Here is a 16,253-nt window from a genome sequence, read left to right as displayed (position 1 = left end):
GCTACTAGAAATGACCAAATGACCACTCAAGAGTCATGAGGTAACCTTGTAGTGACAGTCTTTTTTTTAAATTATTGAGTCGATAATCAGTATTTACAAAAGCCTTTAATCATCATTATGTGACAGCGTGCATGTGGGTCTGTTTGAGGTAAAGTCTGTACATTACAGTAAGTTATAGTGCAGAAAGCAACAAATGGTTCTTGCCCTTTAACTTAAAAAGATTTGTTAAAATCGCAAGAGTTGTTGTCCCACCAGAGGAGACACGCGATACAGAATCTTTTCTGAGAAGGAAAATCCACAGGGGCAGGTTGTAGACTTGTGTTTTAAACCCATGCTATCCCAGTTCTCCAAGTGCTGTAAAAGGGTGACAGGAATTCAACATTTTCTCTTCACTTCTCTTTCTCATCTGATGAGTGAAATGAAACTTTTTAAAAATTCAGCAGCTTTTGCTGCTCCAGCTGGCTTTAGCTGGTAGACCAAGGCTCTACCCTCAGGTTATGCGACTGAAAATGGTCGTGTTGGAGGAGTATTACGTTCTCCTTTAGGCACCATTAAAAGTTTTGGGGAGGTTTGTCTTGTAATTGAGGTGCATTGAAGAAGTAGCAATTTATGTCCAAAGAGCACATCAATGAGTTGTGTTCTTTTTCAGTGATGCATGACTGTATGAATTACTAATCACACTGAGAATTAGCTTAGTGTCTTTAGTGGAGCTGGCAGCAGAAATGCTGTCAGATTCACATCCTTAGTTGTTTTGATCACACAGCCTAAAAACCTCAGAAGTGCAAATGCTCAGAGTCATCCATTTATTACACAATGCCACATGTGTTCATTAAATACAACTGCATGACATTTTCTTTTTCTTGTGCATCAAATATACTTGTTTCCAAAGTTTTGTTGAATCTCTGAATGCTTGGCTTTTTGGTCTGACTCTCATAGCACTCTGTCATTTTGCACCACACATGAATACTTGAGGACTATCTTTGCACTTAGCAAGCATAATTTAGTGAAACAGTAAACCTTTTTCTGAGGCTGGAAGCTCAGGGGAGTGAAGCTGTCAAGTTATGTTCCAGGACTCAGTTTCATTTCATTTAATGCTACCGTTGTGTTTTCAAAGGGATTTTGTTTCTTGATGACTTTAAAAATTTATAGATTTACATAATATTGCATCTCTTTTCTGTGTCATGAAGTTTGAAAGGAATTTGAGTACACATGTCCACAGAAGAGCAAAGAGAGACAGCGGGGAAAAGGAACAAGCAAGAGGTTTCTCCAGACAAGCTCTGGGTTTGACTAGGACATTATCTGTGTCACTAGTTTTTATTATCTCCATTTTGTTTTATTTTCTGATGCTAAAGGAAGTTTTATTTTGGAAAACTACCATATTTTGTTTACCACATTCATCTGTCTTGATGTCTCACATGACTTTAAGCAGCTGCTCGAAACCCTAAGATAGCACCCAAAGCTAAAAAGCTAATGAAAGACAAACAAAAAAACATATTTTTTTGGCAAAGCTTATTTCCCCAACCCTGAATACAAACATCACATCTACTTACAAATTGTTAGAACCTTAAATCAGTAAAAAAAAAGAAGAGGAAAAAAACAAAACAAACACTTCTCAAAATGACCTCACAACCACCAGAGTCTCTCAGTCCAGAAGGTATTTTTGAAACATTTTAACTTTATACATTTTCTTAAAGTGAAGTATGGATTTTGCATTTTTCAGTTCGTCTGATAATAAATTACTGAACAAAAATACTATTCCTTAATGCAATAGTTCTGACCACTTTCTTTTTAAACATATCTTTACCTCGAAAATCATAATTATTAACTTTTATTTCAAACAAACTCAGTATTTTGGCAGGTACACATTGTTTTTTTTTTACTTTAAACATAAACATTCCAGTACCAAGTGTCATGTTCAACATCTTAGCACCAAACCTACAGTCTCCACCCGGGCCAGATATGCCAATGTCAACATCAAACACACCTAACTCAACTCATTCATCACTGGAAAAACTCACACCTGCATCTTTGTTTGGTCGGATTCCACTCCAGGGGCCTGTTGCACAAAAGTAGAATTAAGACATCCGGGATAAATGACTGAGCTGAGCTCAATGAAGCCAAAACATGTGCGTCCAGGCTTAATTGGTTGCACAAAGACCAAGCCAGGATGAGCAGACACGGATTCATTGAGCCAGGTGTAACCAATCCTGGATAGGTGCGCGCTCACGGCTCACTCAAACAGACCCCGCCGAAGATCACAGATAAACTGATTTACCATGGCAACTAGAGCCGCGTACCTTTCCCCGTCGGAAGCACAAATCCTCATGGAGGCATACGAGGAGGTAAAAGATATGATTAAGAAGAAAGGCAACACTGCCACAGTGATAAAGCACACTCAAGATTTTTTTTAATTAAATTACCAGCCAATTAATTTTATGAAAATGTAAGTTGTCATTTCAACCAGAAAATGTTATGTTTGTAAATCTTACGTGAATGAATCATGTCGATCGTACATAAAAAGAATCCATTCCAATCATGTTGATCCAATATGATACCGTTAAATTGGATATAGTAATCGCAAGGAATTGTGGGATTCCATTTTCTTTGTCTATCTGGGCAGATTGGGGTCTAAGTGTGAGTTTTTGTCCATGGGTTTTATTGTCTAGCTGTTTTTGTCAGGTTCTGGGCCAGGGCGGTTGTTGGGTTTTGTTTTGACACTTCCGGTTTGGTTGTTTTCTTCTGCTCGTTTGTTCTGTCTTTACCTTATTGGTCTCAGCTGTTGCTGAATCACCTGGAGGGTATTTAGCCTGCACTGATCCTGTCCCTGTCACGGGATCGTTTTGGATTGTTGTTACGATCGTGAGGAATATTAAACCTACGATTTGACTACGAGTCCCTGCGTCTGCGTCTGCGCCTGTGTCCTCAACTACGAGTGTCCTGACATTACGATCCCGTCACCATGGACCCAGCAGACGCGGACAGTTCGCGTTCAGAGTTCTTCAACCAGGAGAGAGTGCTCCGCCAGCAGGAGGAGCAGATGAACTACTTACGGAGGGGTATGCTGGAGATGGCCAACCGCCAGGAGCAGCAGCTGATTGCGATAGGGGGTCGCATCGATCAGCTGGCGCAACAGCTCCAGCAGCCGTCGCCGGTGCAGCCGTCCTCCTCCGCATCCGCCCCGATGGCTGCTAGCCAGACGTCCTTCGCTCCTACGGTTCCGCTGGCTCGACCGGAGAGGTTCTCCGGTGCGTCGGGGGACTGTCGGGCGTTCATCACCCAGTGCGAGCTGCACTTCGAGCTGCAAGCGGCCGCCTATCCCACGGATCGCGCAAAGGTGGCGTTTATCGTTTCACATCTTACCAACAAAGCCGCCGCTTGGGCCACGGCGGAGTGGCAGCGCGGGTCCGCCTCCTGCGCTTTGCTCCCGGCTTTCCTGGAGGCGTTCACCCAGGTTTTCCAACATACGAGGCCGGGTAGGGAGGCTGCCCGGGCATTGATGCGGCTGCGCCAGGGGAGGCGCCGAGTGGCGGATTACGCCATTGACTTCCGGACTCTCGCGGCGGAGAGCGCATGGAATCCCTCGGCGCTTATTGACGCTTTCCTGGAGGGCCTGTCGGGGGAGCTGAAGGACCATCTCGCTCCGCTGGATCTGCCCGCCACTTTAGAGGGACTCATCGCCCTGGCAATCCGGATCGATAACCGGCTGCAGGACCGTCGGCGGGAGCGCCGCTCCGATTCATCCTCTCCAGGGGGAGGCGGTGGCGATCCGGCTCCACATCTTTCTGACATTTTTTCTGTTCCCATAGAAAACCCCACACTTCCGTTGGAGGAGCCTATGTGTTTGGGTCGTGGTCTCCTCTCTTCCTCCGAGCGGAAGCGGCGGATGACGGCTGGTGAGTGCCTTTACTGCGGCAAGCGGGGTCATTTCTGCAAGGACTGCCCAAAAGCCACCGCTCGTCATTAAGTGTGGGCACGTTGACGAGCGGAGGTTTGGCGCCCACCGGTTCTGATGCCAGAACCTGTTTGTTAGAAGGGCTTCTTCTGTTTCGGACTGGGGAGATTCCTATTCGGGCCTTATTGGATTCTGGTTCTGAGCAGAACCTCCTGGACGCCCAGCCGGCAAAACAGGCTGGGTTCCTGACCGAGACGTTGCCCCGCCCCTTGCAGGTGGTCTCCCTGAATGGTGCTTCTGTTGCCACTATCACTTAGGTAACGAAGCCCGTTCACCTTATTATTTCCGGCAACCACCATGAGTTAACTCGTTTCTTTATTTTTGACTCCCCCCATAACCCCGTTGTGTTGGGATTCCCCTGGTTATCTACTCACAATCCGGTAGTGGACTGGGCCACTAGTCGCGTTGTCGGTTGGAGTACTTACTGCCATAAGACCTGTTTGCGCTCGGCTCGACGTCCAGGGGCTGATCCCGCTGCCCCAGTTGTGCAGCCGCCCTCACCTGACCTCTCCGCTGTTCCGCCGGAGTACCATGACTTAGGGGGGGTGTTTTCTAAATGCCAGGCTCTCTCCTTGCCGCCGCACAGGCCCTATGACTGCGCCATTGAACTGCGGGCCGGCGCCCCTCTGCCTAAGGGCCGACTGTTCAATCTATCGAGGCCTGAGAGGGAGACCATGGAACAGTACGTGGCGGAGTCGTTGAAGGCGGGTCTCATCAGACCCTCCTCTTCCCCCCTGGGAGCTGGGTTTTTCTTTGTGGGCAAGAAGGACGGCTCCTTGCGGCCATGTATTGACTATAGGGGGCTGAACGCTATTACGGTTAAAAATCATTATCCTCTTCCCCTGATGAACTCGGCGTTCGAATCCCTGCAGGAGGCTAGGATTTTCACCAAGTTGGACTTGCGGAACGCCTACCACCTGGTGCGTATAAGGCAGGGTGATGAGTGGAAGACCGCATTCAACACCCCGCTGGGTCACTACGAGTATTTGGTGATGCCTTTTGGTCTGTCTAACGCCCCGGCTGTGTTCCAGGGCATGATAAATGATGTGCTCCGCGATTTTCTTCATCATTTTGTGTTTGTTTATCTAGACGACATTCTTATTTTTTCGCGGAACCCGGACGAACATCGGCGGCATGTTCGGCTGGTCCTCCAACGGTTGTTGAAGAATAAACTGTATGTCAAGGCCGAGAAGTGTGATTTCCACTCCTCTTGTGTTTCCTTTTTGGGGTTTGTCATTGCCGAGGGGGAGGTGCGACCTGATCCGGCCAAGGTGAGCGCAGTCGTGGAGTGGCCCGTTCCCACTAACCGGAAGCAGCTTCAACGTTTTTTGGGTTTTGCTAATTTCCTACGTAGATTCATTCGTAATTACAGTTCTGTCGCCTCACCTCTGACGGGTCTTACCTCCCTCTCCGTGCCTTTTCAGTGGACAGATGCTGCCGATGCTGCTTTTCAACATTTGAAGTCCTTGTTTTCCACTGCGCCAGTGTTGATCCAACCCGACCCCTCCGGTCAGTTCATAGTTGAAGTGGACGCCTCCGACACAGGGGTAGGGGCTGTGTTGTCCCAGCGCTCTGCTGCCGACGGTAAAATCCACCCCTGCGCCTTCTTTTCTCGGCGTCTTACCCCAACAGAGGCGAGGTATGACGTAGGGGACAAGGAGCTACTAGCTATTAAGCTGGCCCTGGAGGAATGGCGCCACTGGCTGGAGGGGGCGATTCAGCCGTTTGTGGTCTGGACGGATCACAAAAATCTTTCGTACATCCGGACCACAAACCGGCTGAATCCTAGGCAAGCGCGGTGGTCCATGTTTTTCACCCGTTTTGATTTTCTGGTGTCATACCGCCCTGGTTCCAAGAACGTTAAGCCTGACGCCCTCGCTCGACAGCAGGAACCGGTTGTAGAGGACCGGGAGCCCACTACCGTGATCCCAGCTGACCGTGTTTTGGGTGCTGTTATCTGGCAACTGGAGAGGACTGTTAGGGAGGCTCACACCCGTGAGCCGGATCCTGGTGGAGGACCGCCCAATAGACTCTTTGTCCCCAGGTCTGTGCGGAGCCAGGTTCTCCAGTGGGGTCATGCCACACGTCTTACCTGCCACCCTGGGGTCTGCAGAACCGTCGCTTTCCTTCGTCGCCGGTTTTGGTGGCCCGGTCTGGCACAAGACACACGTGAATATGTTGCTGCGTGTTTGGTCTGCGCCCAAAACAAGGTCAGCAACCAACCGCCGGCTGGCCTCCTGCATCCCCTGCCTATCCCAAGTCGTCCATGGTCCCATATCGCCCTGGACTTCGTGACCGGTCTGCCCTCCTCGGCAGGCAGGACCGTGGTCATGACGGTGGTGGATCGGTTCTCCAAAGCAGCCCATTTCGTAGCCCTAAAGAAGCTGCCCTCTGCCGTGGAGACCGCCGCACTGGTCGTGGACCATGTGTTCAGGCTGCATGGCATCCCGATGGAGATGGTCTCAGATCGGGGTCCGCAGTTCGTGTCGCAGGTGTGGAAGGCTTTTTGCTCCGCGTTTGGCACCAAAGTCAGTCTCTCCTCAGGCTTCCACCCCCAGACTAACGGACAGGCCGAACGGACCAATCAGGATCTGGAGGTGGCCCTTCGATGCATCTGCTCACGCCACCAGACCTCCTGGAGCTCGTTCCTGCCGTGGGTTGAGTATGCCCATAACTCGTTGACTTCATCTGCTTCAGGCATGTCCCCGTTTGAATGTTCTCTGGGCTACCAACCCCCGCTATTTCCCGAGCAGGAGAAGGAGGTGGCCGTTCCCTCAGTCCAACACCTCTTCCGCCGATGCAGACGCATCTGGAGGGAGGCCCGTGCTGCCCTTCAACGCTCATCCGCAAACAACAAGCGGCTGGCTGACCGGCATCGGTTGCGAGCTCCCACCTACGTGCCGGGTCAGTCTGTCCTTTTGTCCACAGCCAATATCAAGTTGAGGACTGAGTCAAGGAAGCTGTCGCCTCGGTTCATCGGTCCGTTCGAGGTGGTGAAGGTGGTCAATCCTGTGGCGGTCCAGCTGCGTTTGCCACGGACAATGCGTGTCCACCCAGTTTTCCATGTGTCCCAGATCAAGCCCCTCTCCACGAGTAGCCTCCATCAGACCACTCCCCCGCCTCCCCCTCCTCGTGTCATCGACGGACACCCGACCTGGACGATCAGCCGCCTGATGGACATCCTACGTCGGGGGCGGGGTCTTCAGTACCTCGTGGATTGGCGGGGTTACGGTCCTCAGGAGAGGTCCTGGGAGCCTGCCTCCTACGTCCTGGACCGGGACATGAAGCGGGATTTCCACCGCCGGCACCCTGACAAGCCTGGTGGTGCGCCCAGGGGCGCTCCTTGAGGATGGGGTACTGTCAGGTTCTGGGCCAGGGCGGTTGTTGGGTTTTGTTTTGACACTTCCGGTTTGGTTGTTTTCTTCTGCTCGTTTGTTCTGTCTTTACCTTATTGGTCTCACCTGTTGCTGAATCACCTGGAGGGTATTTAGCCTGCACTGATCCTGTCCCTGTCACGGGATCGTTTTGGATTGTTGTTACGATCGTGAGGAATATTAAACCTACGATTTGACTACGAGTCCCTGCGTCTGCGTCTGCGCCTGTGTCCTCAACTAAGAGTGTCCTGACAGTTTTACTCTGTTTTAACTAGTGATTTAAACTGATATTTTTCTTTTTTTCTGCACCATGAGTTAGAGTGTGGGAGAGGATGATGACCAAACCCCTTGTGCAGTAAACTGTTGATGTAACTTAAAACAGAATTTGCGTTATTAGAGTTCCTGTCTTGTCATGTGGGACATTACTGCGTATTTCATGTCTTTGATGTGAAAATAAAAAGACCCATTGGTTGAAACTTTGGAAAACATTATCATTGTCAGATGTATAAATAAAATTAAAGCAAAAAATTAAGTTATATCAACATAAGTTGTGTTAGGTAGTCATACAAATTTAAGTTGAATAAACTTAATTTAATGAGGTGTGACCAATTGAAGTGATTCAAATAAGTTGGATCAACTTTTATCTTTTGAGAGTGAGCAACAATATTAATTTAAAGTTGGGTCCAACTGCAGTATTTAGATTGAATCAACTTAAATTTATTAGTTTGAACCTAAGTACATTAAGTAGGACCAATATGATTCATTTTTGTTCAAGTAACGCTATCTAACCATTTGGAAATCATTTCCATAATTTTTTTATGTTCATTCAAAGTGAACGTTTTTTGAGTGTAGTTTACCTGCTTTGTTTTGTCCTTATTCAATAAAGAAATATAATGTTACACATTGTGTTTTTATATTCATACTGAATGTGTATTATTTAATATGACAGAGTACTAGGGCCCCACTGAGGAAAAAGGATAAAGTCATAAATTTATGAGGCTGGTTCTTTCTGCAGAAAAGCAAAATATTCTTTTTACAGTTTTGATAGTTATAACAATGTGATACTTCATATTCTGGCACATCAGTATGTCTTCGTTTATGAAACCATACTGAAGGACAATTTCACGAAATGCCCCACATCTGTCATTTTAACAACTGTCCTCCAAAACAACCGGTTACAATTTTATGACTTGTCTTTTTTTCCCTGTGTGGCCCTAATATTCTATCATTTTATATATAGCCTTATAGTCTATGGGAAACTGTAAATTATCTAATGATAGCAACATCATCTAAAACTCATTATTTATCCAAAATGATTGAAATTAATGATCACGAACGTTTAAATAATGACAGTGGGTCTAGTTATATGTGATAACAATGTATAATGAGCAGTGAAATAACTATTGGTTTCCATTTGTGGCGACTGCTGACTGACGTTAGGGATGAGATTAAATAGATCCTGGAAGTTAGCCTGGTCTGGAGCAGGCTAGCTCCACAGAATAAATCTCCATGGTAACTTATACCATAACATATCCTCCTGCCCCCATCCAGCTTTAGTGCAACCGGATTGGGGATCAATTGAGCCAGGATCACCAAGATATCCTGGCTTAATCCCTTATCTTACTTTTGTGCAACAGGCCCCCTGGTCTGGAGCGGGTTTAGTTGAAGGTTAGTTTGTTTACAGGGAGGTGAAGCAGCATGGCGTGTCCATTTGAAGATGATTTAGTGGATGAAAAAGCTCAGATAATACGTTTTCCACCGTGAGAGGGTGATAAGATCATGGATGTTGGAAAAATAAACTTTTTACTTTGATCTAACTTAATTATTTGCTTTAGTTAAGATAAATCATTTTTTTAGTTCAGTCAGCTTAAAAATAACACATAGTTATCAGACATTTATTTTACTTTCATTCAAATTAATTCAATTAAGTAGGTGTAACTTTGGTGCTGCTGTTAGATCGGCACCGCAAGGAATTGTGGGATATCATTCCCTTTGCCTGGCTGGACGGATTTGGGTTTAAGTGTGGCTTTTTGACCAAATGTGTTCAGTTGTTTAGCTGTTTTACTGTGTTTTACCGAGTTGGGGTAACAGGGTAACTGTTATGTTTAATTCTTTCTGCACCATGAGTGAGACGACAGAAGGTAATGATGAGTTTATTTAGCACCACTGGTGTTATCTGAAAGTTGAAGAAAAAGTTAGAATCATGACAACTAAATGCACAATTTTTATTGTGAATCTTGAGTTGGATAGATCTAAGAAATTAGATTGAAATAATTTGAATGAAGTACTTGTTACCAATTAAAGTAATTCATTCATTTAACTGAAAATATGTCATATTGTAGTTTCTTCATAGTAGCCACCTTTTGCTTTGATTACTGCTTTGCACACTCTTGGCATTCTCTGGATGAGCTTCTAGAGGTAGTCACCTGAAATGTTTTTCACTTCACAGGTGAGCCCTGTCAGGTTTAATAAGTGGGATTCCTTGCCTTATAAATGGGGTTGGGACCATCAGTTGTGTTGTGCAGTCAGGTGGACACACAGCTGATAGTCCAACTGAATAGACTGGTAGAATTTGGATTATGGCAAGAAAAAAGCAGCTAATTACAGAAAGACATGTGGCCATCATTACTTTAAGGTCAGTCAGTCTGAAAAATTGGGAAAACTTTGAACGTTTCCCCAAGTGCAGTCTAAAAACCATCAAGCGCTACAAAGAAACTGGCTCACATGCAGACCTCCCCAGGAAAGGAAGACCAAGAGTCACCTCTGCTGCAGAGGGTAAGTTCATCCGAGTCAGCAGCCTCAGAAATGGCAGGTTAACAGCAGCTCAGATTAGAGAGCAGATCAATGGCACACCGAGTTCTAGCAGACAACAAGCAGAAAATTGAAGGCATACTGAACCAGCATGGCTACCACAGCATCTTGCATCACAGTCATGCTATTCCATCCGGTTTGCGTTTAGTTGGACCATCATTTATTTTTCAACAGGACAATGACCCCAAACACACCTCCAGGCTGTGGAATGGCTATTTGACCAAGAAGGAGAGTGATGGGGGGGCTAGACCAGATGACCTGGCCTCCACAGTCACCAGACCTGAACCCATGAAGATGGTTTGGGGTGAGCTGGACCACAGAGTGAAGGCAAAAGGGCCAACAAGTGCTAAGCATTCTGGGAACTCCTTCAAGACTGTTGGAAGACCGTTTCAGGTGACTACCTCTTTTTTGTTATGTATATTATTCCACATGTGTTAATTCATAGTTTTGATGCTGTCAGTGTGACTCTACAATGTTCAAAGTCATGAAAATAAAGAAAACTCTTTGAATGAGAAGGTGTGAAACTATTTCTTTTGCTGGGATAGATAGATAGAAACCTTTATTTCACCAGACAAAACATTAAGAACAATTTTTAATTTACAGGGGGGGCCACTACATTGATAATTGCTCCTTGTAGTTGGTAGGTCACAGTTTAATATTAAAACACAAGATAGTTTGACCCAACTAGAAAAATCCTAACTAAATTAGACAAATGTGCAAATCTGCAAATATTAGGACTGAATTGGATAATAAGTATTTTAATTGGTCTGATGTTTACTGTAATTATGGAGTAGCACTTTCAGGTGACCCTAGTTGTAAAATGGTGCCCTTAATAATAATCGGAATTGAACTGAGCTGTTCTGTCTTCTTTTGATGCAGAGAGGTTTTTTCTTGCAGCCTCCTAACAAACCACCTACATTGTCATGGATTTTACTTGTAGATGGTGGGGATGGGCACTTCTTTTTAAATATATTTCTGGGCAAAGGGCTTAACTTATTTATTTTCATTTTCTTTAACAATTTACCTTTATTTTATTTATTTTTTATTTGTTTATTTTAATGTATAATAATAATAATAATTTTTAACGTACTATTATTTTTACAATTTCTTTTCCTGAGGGGGGGCGGGGGGGGTGTCTCTGTCTGCGGCTGGCTGGTCGCCCTCTGGTCTCCCAGTCGCTCTGGGAGGTGAGGCGCGTACTGCGGCTGGCTGGGGGGGCCGGTCCCTCGTGGGGAGCCTTCTTCCCCCGGTTGTGCCCATCCGCCTGCTCCTTCCCGCTCCCACCCAAACAAATTTTCCACACATGCACTTAGGGCTCCAAGAATTGGACGGGTGGGATATGCTGGCTCTCTTTGGTGTTGTGTTGGCGCCCGCCCTCCATTACTGTGTGGCGAATGGGGGCAGGGAGCAACCAGAAGAATGTGTATGTGTGTAAGAGTGCATGGGTGGGAACAGGCCTGGGGGGTACCTTGGTAGAGCCTGCTGGGGCTCACCCTCTGTCTTTTTTTTTTTTTTTTTTTTTTTTTTTTTTTTTAGGCAGACAGATGAGAGCTGAGGGCCTCTTGTGTTGGACATATTTTACTTTAACAAGAGGGGTTATTAATCTTCAGACAAACCAAAGGTATGTCTGAATAAACCCGTTTTGTAATTGAGGCCAAACTTTATTAATTTCAACCATGTTTGAAAATCTTTGGTGTTGGACCGGACGGAAAAGGAAAGAGGGGAAGAAGAGAGAGGGATGTTAGAGAGAGGGGGGGGGTAGGAGGGTGATAATAGAAGGGGGAGGGGGGTAAGACCATGAAGCAGCATAAAGCAACAAGTTTACTGGTTGTTAATCATTATGGTAAGGTTCAAATGTAGTACAAAAAGGGCGGGGCCTATCCACACACACACTCAAATGTTATAAAGACACCTGCTAGCTGCAAAAATGTCCACATGTCGACATGTACACAAAACAGATAGTGTTCACACGCATACTTATGCCTTAAAACCAACTAGTGTGAAATATTTCAGTCATTCAATCATGCAAACTGTTAGTGCAAAGGTGAGCTAACACCTGTGCTCAGGTGAGTGTTTATGTTCTTCTAAAATGGATGGTGGAACGTGACAAGAAGGAGGGAGAGTGCCCAGCCATCCCCACCCCAAGACCCCCACCGCAGCAGCAGCGCCAGCCGGAATCCCCCCAACGCCACACGGGAACCGGCAGGGAACAGCCCCCCGGGCGACCAAGCCCGCCACCCAGGCCAGGGCCAGCAGGACCGCCGCAAGGCCCCCAGAGCCAGAGAGCAGGGAGGCACGGAGGGAAAGAGAGCGCCGCCCCAGCCCAACCAGGAGAGCAGCCCCCCCGCCGCGCCGGGAGAGCCCAACGCAGGCCCCCACCGGAGAAGGACGCCCACAGCCCCAGACGAGCACCCCACCACCACCCAGGAGTTCCGGGCATCCCCCCGCCCCTACCCCAGGTACGAGCCAGGACCCCCCAAGGGAGACCCGCTCCGCACTCCAGGCAGCCATCCGCCCGGCCCACGGTTGGTCCAGGGAGGAGCAAGGCAGGGGCCCGCCGCCCGCGCCCAGGAGGGGGAACCCCGGGGAAAAAAGAGGGCCCACAAGGGGTGTTGTAAATATGGCCCGACCAGGCTCGGCCACAGTTGGAATTTTGGCGGGGCCCAGCGCTCAGGAGCAAGGACCAGAACCCACCCCACAGGGACACGAACACCCCCGGCTCAGATGTAATGTGAACCCCCCCACCGCGCGGAGAGAGCACCGCCGGGCCCAGGAAGCCGGCACCCCGGGGACACGGCCGCCGTTGCAAAGAGGCCCGTACCCCCCACCAGGGAAGAGGTAGGGGACAGATGGTCCTAGGTCCCACCTTCCTTGCAAAATGTGTGTGCGTGTATGTGTGTTTGAGAGGGTGTGTGTGTGCATGTGTGTGTGTTTATGTTGGGATGTATATATTGAGGGGGGAGGGGTGTGTGTACTAAGGGCGGTGCAGTTAAAATTGGCGGGTAGGGCACTAAGGGGACATCTCCTGATTACTCACAGTGACGTCCCCTCACCCTCCCCACAAAGGGGCCCTAAATGTCTAAGGTGCGGTTAAAATTGGCGGGTAGGGTGCTAGGAGGACATCTGCTTCTTGCTGGCAGTGATGTCCAAGCACCCCCCCTACCAAGGGCCCTACATGTCTAAGGGCTCACCCTCTGTCTTGCAGAATGAGAAATGTCAGTCACCAAGTAACACATGATTGGAAAGAAAAAAACTGGATCAATGAACTGTACAGTAAATGTGTTTTCAGTTGTGACTGGTTTAGAAGTCAATGACAGCCTTTTTTTAACAAAGGTGGTTGGTTTTGGGAGTGGACAAAAATGAGATACATGACAGCCAAGCATCATTTATTCACCATGATAGACCATGCATGAGCACTCTAGCTGGACAACATTTATGGTCCAGAGGCTCTTTTCAGCAAACACACTGTTGAGCGAAGGAGTTTCACGGCTTTCCCTGTAAACAGCTGGACATCTGTCTGTTATCTGAAAGCTGTGGATCTGTGAGATCAGTCAAAATACTCCCAGTGGAGCCAGATCCCTGTGGGAACCTCCAGCAGACCTGTGGGACAGCATAAGAACCTGAAGTGGGAGCGCAGCAGAAGACTCTGGTGTGCATGCTGTGCTGGTGCAGAGCCTCGGTTCTGATCAAAACCCCGCATTCTGGCTTGTTTCCACAGTTTGACGTATGGCTGCCACAGACCTCGGCAGATGCTTCTCCCTCATGCAGACAGACACTGCACATCCCTGGAGCAGAGACCACAGATTCTCTGCAGGTCCATCCATTCTTCATCCTTTGTCCTGACGTCAGTGACTCTTAACCCCATCAGACAGCGTTGTGTATTTCAGGAAAGATGTTTCCTTTTTTCCACGTTTTTTTACTTGGGGGTGTCAGCGGCTCAGGCCAGTTCAGTAGCAAGACTCTTTTGGGATGAAGTCAAGCTGTTGTGAAGATGCAGCCTGTGAATCTACATGCTTCTGCTGAAACAAGATCTTCAATGACACAAACATTAAGCAAGAGGTCTTTTTGAGTTCAGACCCTCCCCACCACCACCATCTATTGTTAGGCACACAGAAGTGAACTCAGAGCCGTTCTCAGTTATCTGAAAGGATCTGTTAACCAGAGTTTTTGTAACTAATTGATGTTTTTCTGATGTGAGGAGCCAAACCTTTGCACTTGTTCAGGTCCCCCATCAAAGGTCCATTCTGTTGGCTTCATCAATTTACCTGCAACAATGCTGGACTATTGGCTCAGTCACTTCTGAAGAAGCATGACTTCATCCTGTGAGTTTGAAGCAACAGTTCAGCAGCATGCACTGCAGCATACACAGTATTTTACCCACAGTTCAAGGACAGAGCATGTCTGTGGTCATCTTTGTCTGTATATATATTTTTTCTTCATAAATATCGAGGTTTGCAGTAGGAGTACAGACATTTCCTCCTGCTTTCTGTAACTATTTTGTTCAAAGAGCCTTTTATAAAAGAGACCCTTGCACATTTGTGTGTCATCTTTCCTTGGTAACAAGGAAACATTTGTGTGACAGACAGATTCTGGATCATCACAAAGGCTCTGTTAAGGATCTGGTTCAGGCAGCAGACTGGGAAACGTGATAGATGAAACGTGTTTCATTTATCATTGAGGTTGAGTCGTCTGCAGAATTCTCCAAAACGTGTGCTACAGCTGCTGCAGACCATGAAAGCATTTCTGAGGGCAGTTCAGCCTTTTGTGCCACATAAATGATGCCAGTCTTTCTGTCTCATCGCAGAAGAGCCACACATTTGTCCTTAGAGAAAGGGAAGGCTTGATATCAGCCATCCCTCTCTGGCCCTCCAGCTGTTACTCCCATGGCTGAAGAGCAGCATTCAAGGCAAGGCGGTAAATCTCAATGCAGCTGTGTGTATGCCTCTGTTTCATTATTACGCAATATTGTGCTATAAAGAAATCATAGCTCTGTCTTTAAAATAGCTTCAGAGTAACCAGAAGAAGATGAACAGAAGAAGGTCAAGTAAAGACGATGCAGAGCAGCAGAAGAATTCAGTCCAGAAGCAGCATCTCCTTTAACATTTGCAACGTTGTAAATCTCTGAAATTGAATCATGATTACTGTCTACTTCTGAAGACCTTGTTTCAGTTTTATGAAACAGTGGGGAGTTCCAGAGGCTGCCTGACCTGCCCAGGAGTTCATTGATCATAATGAGTTTTATTCTATTTCATGTGACAAGACGCCTATTGTTGCTCTCACGCAGAAATGGATGTTGTGCAACAGGCTTCAAGACTTCAAGAAAAATATCAGAAAAGCAGTTTCAAGGTCATCGAGCCAAACAGAAACAGAAGTTCAGAGGAAGCAGCCACTGTGGCATGGCAGATCTCATGAATTAAACAGCGATCCAATTAACTGCAGTGTATCATGGGAGCTGGCATCCTGCAGTCGGCTGCGATCTGCTCATTGCCATCTCTCAACGTTTTCATGAAGCAACACGACAGTTTGACCACACATCAGGGGAAGAGCAGGAAGGTAGGAGGCTTTGAAGGAGGACCGAGAGAAGCTCGGAGGGAATCTCCATCAGGAGCGCAGCACAGGAGCACGCGTTCTCACACACATGCACGCACACACATGCACACGCCACACATAGGCCAGATGCATCTCAATTCCAATTAAGTAATGGGAGCTGACAGCAGGCATGAGCAAAGCAGACGTAGAGCCTCAGAGGGGGGTGGGGGGTGGTGGTGGATCCTTTTCAGAGGCATTTCAGAGCTTTCTTGACCAAAAGAAGAAGGCAGGTGGTCAGCCAGGAGTCTGACTTGATAGAGCTTGAGTGTGTAAACTGGATCAGACAGATGTGACAGAAGGAAGCTGTGATGAGACATTTGAAAAGAAATGATGCTGATATTAAAGCTAAAAATGGCTGCACAGAAAGAAAACTCATTAAAACAAAGAGAGGAGAGGAGTTCTGCAAGTCTTTTCAGGAACTGATGATGGCTCCACACACCAGCAGAGATCTTTACAGGAGGAGGATCATGGCTGCAGTGAGCTGCAGCCGGGATGCATGGGCCGTGAAGGCATGCCAGTCATGCAGC

Source organism: Oryzias latipes, chromosome 14 (genome assembly GCF_053564925.1).
Source record: "Oryzias latipes strain Hd-rR chromosome 14, Olatipes_Hd-rR_3.1".
Taxonomy (NCBI): domain Eukaryota; kingdom Metazoa; phylum Chordata; class Actinopteri; order Beloniformes; family Adrianichthyidae; genus Oryzias; species Oryzias latipes.
This window is presented reverse-complemented; position numbering follows the sequence as displayed.